The sequence below is a fragment of the Coregonus clupeaformis genome, chromosome 29 (assembly GCF_020615455.1).
Source record: "Coregonus clupeaformis isolate EN_2021a chromosome 29, ASM2061545v1, whole genome shotgun sequence".
NCBI classification, from domain to species: Eukaryota; Metazoa; Chordata; class Actinopteri; order Salmoniformes; family Salmonidae; genus Coregonus; species Coregonus clupeaformis.
In genome coordinates this window covers 12,693,824-12,704,343 of record NC_059220.1, presented here as the reverse complement: position 1 = coordinate 12,704,343, position 10,520 = coordinate 12,693,824, and the positions used below count along the sequence as shown (strand labels likewise).

Below are 10,520 nucleotides of genomic sequence, written 5' to 3'. Positions count from 1 at the left end.
CTTCCTACGCATGATGAACTATGTCAAAGCTGACTTTAAAAGTTGTATCCTTTTGCAGAGCTGACTAGGAGCTGATGGTGGAGGGGTAACATGGGATTTATTTATCCAAAAACAGGGCACAGACAGAATTACAGGGGATTATAGGAATAATGGTGGAATGAGAGCTGTATGGTGGAATTACAGCCATGACAGCAGCTGGTGATGCATGCGGTGCAGAGCAGACCATGGCTCCAGGATTATGGTCCACTTTGGAATACAGAGATTTACTACTGATTTTAGCCCTAAAAGTTGATGTTGTTCCTTTTATGTACAGTCGTGGTCAAAAGTTGAGAATGACACAAGTATTGGTCTTCACAAAGTTTGCTGCTTCAGTGTTTTTAGATATTTCTGTCAGATGTTACCATGGTATACTGAAGTTTAATTACAAGCTTTCCATAAGTGTCAAAGGCTTATATTGAGAATTACATTAAGTTTATGCAAAGAGTCAACATTTGCAGTGTTGACCCTTCTTTTTCAAGACCTCTGCAATCTGCCCTGGCATGCTGTCAATTAAATTCTGGGCCACATCCTGACTGATGGCAGCCCATTCTTGCATAATCAATGCTTGAAGTTTGTCAGAATTTGTGGGTTTTTGTTTGTCCACCCGCCTCTTGAGGATCGACCACAAGTTCTCAATGGGATTAAGGTCTGGGGAGTTTCCCGGCCATGGACCCAAAATGTCGATGTTTTGTTCCCCGAGCCACTTAGTTATCACTTTTGCCTTATGGCAAGGTGCTCCATCATGCTGGAAAAGGCATTGTTCGTCACCAAACTGTTCTTGGATGGTTGGGAGAAGTTGCTCTCGGAGGATGTGTTGGTACCGTTCTTTATTCATGGCTGTGTTCTTAGGCACTCACACCTGCCTGCTGCCATTCCTGAGCAAGCTCTGCACTGGTGGTGCCCCGATCCCGCAGCTGAATCAACTTTAGGAGATGGTCCTGGCGCTTGTTGGACTTTCTTGGGCGCCCTCAAGCCTTCTTCACAACAATTGAACCTCTCCTTGAAGTTCTTGATGATCTGATAAATGGTTGATTTAGGTGCAATCTTTCTAGCAGCAATATCCTTGCCTGTGAAGCCCTGTTTGTGCAAAGCAATGATGACGGCACGTGTTTCCTTGCAGGTAAGCATGGTTAAGAACAATGATTTCAAGCACCACCCTCCTTTTAAAGCTTCCAGTCTGTTATTCTAACTCAATCAGCATGACAGAGTGATCTCCAGCCTAGTCCTCGTCAACACTCTCACCTGTGTTAACGAGAGAATCACTGACATGATGTCAGCTGGTCCTTTTGTGGCAGGACTGAAAGTTTTTTTTGGGATTAAGTTCATTTTCATGGCAAAGAGGGACTTTGCAATTAATTGCAATTCATCTGAACACTCTTCATAACATTCTGGAGTATACGCAAATTGCCATCATAAAAACTGAGGCAGCAGACTTTGTGAAAATTAATATTTGTGTCATTCTCAAAACTTGGTGTGACTACTACTTTTAGCTCCTCACTCCTCCGATCTGGTTCATATATCCAAGGTTTATTTATTTTGGTTCAACAGCATACTTAAAACACCTCGTCCTTATCGTTTACCCACCCTTGCTTTTTTATCAGCCTCATTCTTTACAGTGGTTGAAGAGATCATCAATTTGGCAAACCATCATCATCACCATCATACTTTTCCTTATCATCCCTATAGAAATGATGCCTTCCCTTAGAGGCCAAGCTACACTGCTGTCCCAGAGCCAGAGCCAGAGCCAGCGAAGGAAGGGAGGCATGCAGGGGGTGACGTCAGGGGCCGGTTGGTCTGCTTTATGTGCAGAAGGCAGCACTTCCAAAGGTTGGCCTGAGAGTATTAGTGATGCGTAAATATTTAAATTGTCCAGGTCTGCTTATTGTTCGCAGCTGGGGGGCTAATGGAGGTATGTAGGTGTCGTGTACAGTCTGTAAAGCACACTAAAGCTGCTCTAGGGATAAGCCCCCTGTACAGACAGACTGGTCGCTGTCGCCAGGCAGGGCAGGCAGGACTGTAAGGAGTTCAAACTAAGGTTTCTCTCTCTGGTTTACATTACTTATATTACTTTCTCTTCTCAGGTCTGTTCTGTTCTCTTTCTGACTTGGCTGTACTGTAACTCAACTAGATTAATTTGTTATGATGTGGTCACTTTCATTTGTCTCACCTAAAGGTCAAATATGTAGACTTGTTGACTTCGTAGTGATCTTTTGTTGCTATTCCTGAGACCAGCACATTTGTAAGGAGGATTGCCCACCTCTGTGCAGTAAAGCCAACCAGACAATGCCTCTACAACCTATAACTTTACTGTGGAGATGTGTAAGAGCTCTTTATAATGCAGATAAAACTTCACTGAAGCAAACAAAGATTTGATTTCCAGTTGATTTATAGTTTTAAACAAAAGGAGAAATCCACCAAGCCTTGTTTACACACACACCGTACATCTAGACATCAAAGGTTGTGATTGATGGAGGATTAATGATTGGTACCGTAGTATGTCACGCTTTGTTTAAAAACGCCTGAGATGAATGAAGTTGGACTGCAAGACTATTTCTATAAATAGTCTACTGTATTAGACCTATAGCTAACAGAACAAAGGAAACATTATTCAGCAGACAGGCAAACTATGCAGCTCTCTGCACCCTCTCTCAAATCTTTCATATATCAAACATACAGAACTGTGCTTTTTTTTTTCAAACCAAAGATCCCACATTTCTTTCATCCACAATGAACATTAGGAACACATTGTGTATTTCCACACGTGTGATAGTTTTCAATGAAAACGGCGTACAACGTTACATTCTTCCTTTAACTCCTCCCGAGTGGCGCAGTGGTCTAAGGCACAGCATCGCAGTGCTAGCTGTGCCACTAGAGATCCTGGTTCAAATCCAGGCTCTGTCATAGCCGGCTGCGACCGGGAGACCCATGGGGCGGCGCACAATTGGCCCAGCGTCGTCTAGGGTAGGGGAGGGAATGGCTGGCAGGGGATGTGGGTTCGTTTCCCACGGGGGGGTATGAAAAAAAATAAAGTAATGTATGCACTAACTGTAAGTCGCTCTGGATAAGAGCATCTGCTAAATGACAAAAAAAAAAAAAAACTCCATTAGAGTAACAGAATATAGTATGCCAATTATCGTACAGTATATTGTTGTACCACCCTGTACTTTCCAAATGGCACCCTATTCCTTACATAGTGCACTACCTTTGACCAGAAAAATAGTGTACATTGAATAGGGTGCCATTTTGGGATGTAACATCAGTGAATCTCAGGGATGTCCACTTATGGGAGGTGGGGATCAAGCCTCTAATGCTTCTGATCTGATCTCAGATTAACCCTTAATACTCTGTCTCCTGGGGGAGGGATAATTGACCAATCAGATCAGCTCTGAAAAATATCTGATGTGAAAAGATCTGATGTGATTGGTCAAAAGACCAATTAGTGGGAAAAATATCAGAATTGGGCTGCTTGTGTAGACACAGCATTAGTGGTTCTCAATGACTGTCCTTTCCAAAATATCAGTGACCAAAACAAAATAAGAAAAATAAACACCTTACTTTCCATTTCTACAGCTTATATCAAACTGATAACTCTAAGCTTACCTTATTTTACTATATAGTCTTTAATTGTTCTACTCATGCTGGAAATCATACTTAAATTCATGAAGCAACATAAAGGCCTGTTAGAGCTGTGACTGACCTAGGGCCTTGGTGAACTGTGTCCTAACATAAAGGCCTGTTAGAGCTGTGACTGACCTAGGGCCTTGGTGAACTGTGTCCTAAGTGTGCAGTAAAACTGTCACATTCAATAAACTCCCATCAGCAGCCATGCCATTCCATTCTATGGTGTTTCCTTATGACACTGTAGCTTGGGAGACGATAGTGCTTAATACATACTCTCAGACAGTGAAACACACGAGGCTACTATAGGTAGAAGCAGATATTACATCTTTATATACATATAGTATATGCTCACACACGGCATATGCCAGGGATGCCCAACCCACTTCCTGGAGATCTACCGTCCTGTGGGTTCAGTCCAACCCTAATTTAACACACCGGATTCTACTAATTAGCTGCTCAACAAGTCCTTAACTAGCTGATTCAGATACGCTAAATTCGGGTTGGACTGAAAACCTACAGGACAGTAGATCTCCAGGAAGAGGGTTGGGCAGCCCTGGCATATGTGTTGACATTATGGATGGGCAGAATTATGTGTGTGGAAGAGTAAGACTTGGTATTCCAGTCCATAGCTTTTAAGATACAGGATCTATCCTCCACACACTCTGCTCTTCAGAAGATAGCCCAAGGCCAAGGGGCTTTTGATCATTAAATATTTACCTTTAGAGACCTCATAGCTTGTAATTAGCCGATCCCAATAGCAGACATTCTTCAATTCAACACAGCTTGTCAAAATAGTTAAATCGAAAGTGAACACTTCTATTGAAGTAGCCTAAACATGAGCTTTTTCCATGACTGTTTGAGATTATTTTATGATTGGTTTTATATGAGGCTGCTACTGATATCTGTTTAACATAGCCACGTTGGTTTGTTAAGACTGTGTCTCATCAACCATGACAGCTTAAACAATAGAGTAGCCTACATGTATATCATAAACAATGGAATACTAGATCATTCATGGTTATAGCTGATATAAACAGAATGGTGTCAGAAGGAAAGCAATCTAAGCGTGTCTCAGTATAGCCTACCAGTTCCACTGGTCTTTGGTTGGTCGAAGGTACTGCATCAAAGATTGCGGAATATAAAGATAACGCAAAAAGGCCTTTTACCATTGAAAAGAATAGGCACAGTTCCAATCTACTTTAGGGGTGGCTCTCCCATAGGCAACAATGCGATTGCAGCTGGGTCTGGTCTACTTAGTTTATTTGCCAGGCACCAAGTAGAAAAAAGTAACCTATGAAATGTCTTGCTTTCTCTATCGTCTCTGACTGCATCTTCTCAGTGACAAGAGGTACCACCTGTTGGTCACAACTAGTAACTGCATTTGAATGGTGCCTCAAATGTCCACTAATAATAACCACTACTGAATTTTATTTCAGATTTCATTCCATGAAAAAAAAGGTTGTCAGAAATTTTCCAAATTTGGCACTGATTACAAAGCTGAGAAACTTGGGGTAGTATTGGTCAACATTGTAAAAATGTATACAACGGGTTAAAAAGCTGTAATCAAAAACTATTAAGAATCCGTCCTCATAATCTTTTATTAACACAGTCTGGAGCCATGACCTGGTGGGAGTCCAATAGCCTTGTCCTTACTGTATGTGCTGTAGCCAACTATACTATTGTTCAATCTACTATGGCAGGGTTTCCCAAACTCGGGCGGGCCCCAGTACCAACTTTGGGAAATCCTGTACTATGGTACTAGGCTAGGTCTACGTCCCAAATGGCACCCCATCCCCTACACTATATATAGGGAATATGGTGCCATTTGGGATGTAGCAGAGTTCCATGTTCATGTGTTTTGGACCTTCCAATTCTAATTATATGGTTCCATGGCTATGTTCTTTTATGGTTTATCTAATTCTATGGTTCCATTTTCTGTGTTCATCTGTTGAGGACTTTCCTGAGATGTTGCAGCTGTGCCTGGTTGACGCTGCTGCCTCCACAGACAATCATCACCAGCAGCCCTGCTAGGGGAACGGGCAGCCGGCCCCCACCCTGCAGTGTCTGGATGACCCCACAGTATACAGCCGCAAACGCAGCCCCGCAGGCCAGCTCCACCAGCACACGCTCCTCATCTGGACACACACACAGGCACACACACAAGCAAGCATACATGCAAACAGAAAATATTTAGTCGTAGTTGTAACCCGTAGCTACGTTTCTTTTAGAATAAAACTATACCTCAAAGCAGAGTAATGTATAGGGATGTATTAAACATTCCTACTGATTCTAGAATGCTCCATCTGAGAACAGTGACGGCTGGTACAACACTCACCCAGGAAGGTCTCCACTGCTTGCAGGGCGTGCTGGTCAATGACCAGCTCTGATATGATGTTCATGTTGCCCCCCTTACTGTACTCAAAGGCCTGCCTGCACACAGCCTTTGAACCCAGACATTTGGCCTCACTGACAATACAACCATCACAGATCATTAGAATGGAATGGATTTGAGTACAACATAATGATAAATGAAAATCTCCATTTAATCTCTGTTCTCTTCTCACCTGGTGATGTCAGGGAGGGTGACTATCTTGCCAGCCTTCACTGCTGCGTTAAAACAGTCTGCTCCCTCAGTCTACATGCAGATGATGGGCACACTGCCCCAGCCCACCTCTTTCATGCCCTTCACCACCCCACAGAGCAGCCCTCCCTCCCCCCACAGATAAAACTACAGCCCCAGGCTTGGATGGAAGAGAGGCCTTGATCTCTCTCACAATACTGGCATGGCCTTGCCTTGGGGGGGAATCAAATCAAAATGGATTTAAATATTATTTTACAAACAAAATGTGTCATCATACACAAAATAGGAAGGGGGAAAAGGAGCAAAACATAGGTTAAGGGGGAGGGAAAACAGTCAAATCAAAAGAAATGAAGAATGGTGTTAATTTCAACAACAGGTCTGGAACAAAGGTGCCCCTTACTACAGGCTCAGTTAAGGACTGGTCTGACTGAAGTACCTTCTCACCAGAGCAGAGGATGGTCAAAGGGTGGGACGTAGGTCAGGCCATCAGTCCGGGTCAGACGCAGGGCCTCATCATTAGCATCATCCCACACCTGAACAGGCAGAATGAGACAAAAATGGCAACACACACATGGGGGAACAGACATAGTCTACAAGTAAATCAGTCTTCAATTATAAGGCTGACAAAAAGTATTGAGTGGGGAGACGGTCACTAATTGGCGGGCTTACCTTGCCCACTACTCTGGCCGTGGCTCCCTGGTCCTTCAGTTTCTCCCTGATCAGTTCAGATGTGGATGAAGACACAATGACAGTTGCTGGAACGTTTAGTTTGCATGCCACATAGGCCGTGGCCATCCCAGCATTGCCACTTGAACACAATACAAAGATATCGTCATAATGAGGAATGTTGGGATGATTTGGGAATATTATTAATGGTCTATATACAGTTGAAGTCGGAAGTCTACATACACCTTAGCCAAATACATTTAAACTCAGTTTTTCACAATTCCTGACATTTAATCCTAGTAAACATTCCCTGTCTTAGGTCAGTTAGGATCGCCACTTTATTTTAAGAATGTGAAATGTCAGAATAATAGTAGAGAGAATTATTTATTTCAGCTTTTATTTCTTTCATCACATTCCCAGTGGGTCAGACGTTTACATACACTCAATTAGTATTTGGTAGAATTGCCTTTAAATTGTTTAACTTGAGTCAAACGTTTCGGGTAGCCTTCCACAAGCTTCCCACAATAAGTTGGGTGAATTCTGGCCCATTCCTGAGTCAGGTTTGTAGGCCTCCTTGCTCGCACATGCTTTTTCAGTTCTGCCCACACATTTTCTATAGGATTGAGGTCAGGGATTTGTGATGGCTACTCCAATTACTTGACTTTGTTGTCCTTAAGCCATTTTGCCACAACTTTGGAAGTATGCTTGGGGTCATTGTCCATTTGGAAGACCTATTTGCGACCAAGCTTTAACTTCCTGACTGATGTCTTGAGATGTTGCTTCAATATATCCACATAATTTTCCTTCCTCATGATGCCATCTATTTTGTGAAGTTCACCAGTCCCTCCTGCGGCAAGGCACCGCCACAGCATGATGCTGCCACCCCCGTGCTTCACGGTTGGGATGGTGTTCTTCGGCTTGCAAGTTGCCCCCTTTTGCCTCCAAACATAACGATGGTCATTATGGCCAAACAGTTCTATTTTTGTTTCATCAGACCAGAGGACATTTCTCCAAAAAGTACGATCTTTGTCCCCATGTGCAGTTGCAAACCGTAGTCTGGCTTTTTTATGGTGGTTTTGGAGCAGTGGCTTCTTCCTTGCTGAGCAGCCTTTCAGGTTATGTCGATATAGGACTTGTTTTACTGTGGAAATAGATACTTTTGTACTTGTTTCCTCCAGCATCTTCACAAGGTCCTTTGCTGTTGTTCTGGGATTGATTTGCACTTTTCGCACCAAAGTACATTAATCTCTAGGAGACAGAACACGTCTCCTTCCTGAGCAGTATGACGGCTGTGTGGTCCCATGGTGTTTATACTTGCATACTATTGTTTGTACAGATGAACGTGGTACCTTCAGGCGTTTGGAAATTGCTCCCAAGGATGAACCAGACTTGTGGAGGTCTACAACTTTTTTTCTGAGGTCTTGGCTGATTTCTTTTGATTTTCCCATGATGTCAAGCAAAGAGGCACTGAGTTTGATGGTAGGCCTTGAAATACATCCACAGGTACACCTCCAATTGACTCAAATCATGTCAATTAGCCTATCAGAAGCTTCTAAAGCCATGACATCATTTTTTGGAATTTTCCAAGCTGTTTAAAGGCACAGTCAACTTAGTGTATGTAAACTTCTGACCCACTGGAATTGCGATACAGTGAATTATAAGTGAAATAATCTGTCTGTAAACAATTGTTGGAAAAATTACTTGTGTCATGCACAAAGTAGATGTCCTAACCGACTTGCCAAAACTATAGTTTGTTAACAAGAAATTTGTGGAGTGGTTGAAAAACAAGTTTTAATGACTCCAACCTAAGTGTATGTAAACTTCCGACAGCAGGGGTAGGCAACCCTGGTCCCGGAGTGCCGCAGGCACGTCATGTTTTTTGATTGAACCAACCTGGAAAACCAGGTGTTGAATTTAGGCAATCACTGAACTGATCAATTCGCTCAGTTGGTCAGGTGTGGTGCCTAGTTGGAACAAAATCCTGCAGTACCTGCGGCACTCCAGGAACAGGGTTGCCTACCCCTGATATACAGTATACCATCATTCTTTTACTACCTGAGGAGCAAACAACTCCTTTGGACTCTGGTCCTGCAACCTAGAAATGAACAAAATAATAATGTAATTGATCAGATGATAGTATTCTTTGGACAAATTCAAACTAGGAGCGTGTAATTTATAGCCTAAAATATGGAAAGGTCTCTCCCTATCCTCTGTATCATCATGAACTCAAGGCAGCATTGAATCACATCTTGTCTGGACAACACTAGGAGGTACTGTCGGACAAGGGTTTAAACCGCAGTAAACAAATCAGTTCTAATGGTGTCCATTTCCAATATTCCATGATGTGTGTAATTTAAAGGTTTGTGTGAAGCTGTTTGTCTGTTTCAAGTGGATTCATATAGACCCATCACTTGTGTGAAACACTAATCGTTGAAATGTTACTAAAGTAATATTCTAACTGTGTATTCAATTAGACCTATAGATGTGAAATTATTTATGGTCATTTATCTTCAACCCTTTTGAACATGCTTACCTTTTGACACGTGTCCAATACCGCAGATTCTGAATGAACCAGAGAGTTGGGAACTTTCCATTTATTTATGTGAAAGGCTTCTGGATTTGCCATGATGGCTCAAGTCCCTTGATAGATGATTAGTCAACAACTATGAAACTATGCGCAAATTCAGGGTTTTATTTTCACACCTATGTGCCCAGTCCACAGAAAATACAGTAGGTAAGAAGTAGGCTACTGTAGTACAATTCAGTTTGTAATGGTGCAACTTTGTGCCAAGATAACCTACTGCGGCTCTCAGTACGATTGCTCCTTGACCTTCACAGAAAACTGTACCTGTCAGGCAGATACTGGTCAATGTTTAGCCCAGAGGTGGGATAGATCATGAATTAATTATTAACTCTTGTTTGGTGGACTGTATGAAGACTGTAGCCAATGTCAGCATTGTGCATATCATTGTGAAATGTAAGTTATAACATTCTACACTGAACAAAATATAACTGCAACATGCAACAATTTCAAAGATTTTACTGAGTTACAGTTCCTGTAAGGAAATCAGTCAATTTAAATACATTCATTAGGCCCTAATCTATGGCTTTCAAATGACTGGGAAAACAGATATGCATGTTTGTCACAGATATAAAAAAAAAAAAAAATAATAATAATAAAAAAAAGAGTAGGGGTGTGGATCAGAAAACCAGTCAGTATCTGGTGTGACCACCATTTGCCTCATGCAGCGCGACACATCTCCTTCGCGTATAGTTGATCAGGCTGTTGATTGTGGCCTGTGGAATGTTGTCTCACTCCTCTTCAATGGCTGCACAAAGTTGCTGGATATTGGCGGGAACTGGAACACGCTGTTGTACACGTCGATCCAGAGCATCCCAAACATGCTCAATGGGTAACATGTCTGGTGAGTATGCAGGCCATGGAAGAACTGGGACATTTTCAGGTTCCAGGAATTGTGTACAGATCCTTGCAACATGGGGCCGTGCATTCATGCTGAAACATGAGGTGATGGTGGTGGCTGAATGGCACGACAATGGGCCTCAGGATCTCGTCACGGTATCTCTGTGCATTCAAATTTCCCTCAATAAAATG

At 42.5% G+C, this 10,520-nt stretch overlaps 1 pseudogene; it reads right to left on the bottom strand.

The window, feature by feature from the left end:
- Nucleotides 1-5,048: 5,048 nt before the first annotated feature.
- LOC121544731 lies at nucleotides 5,049-9,964 on the bottom strand (annotated as a pseudogene).
- Nucleotides 9,965-10,520: the final 556 nt, after the last annotated feature.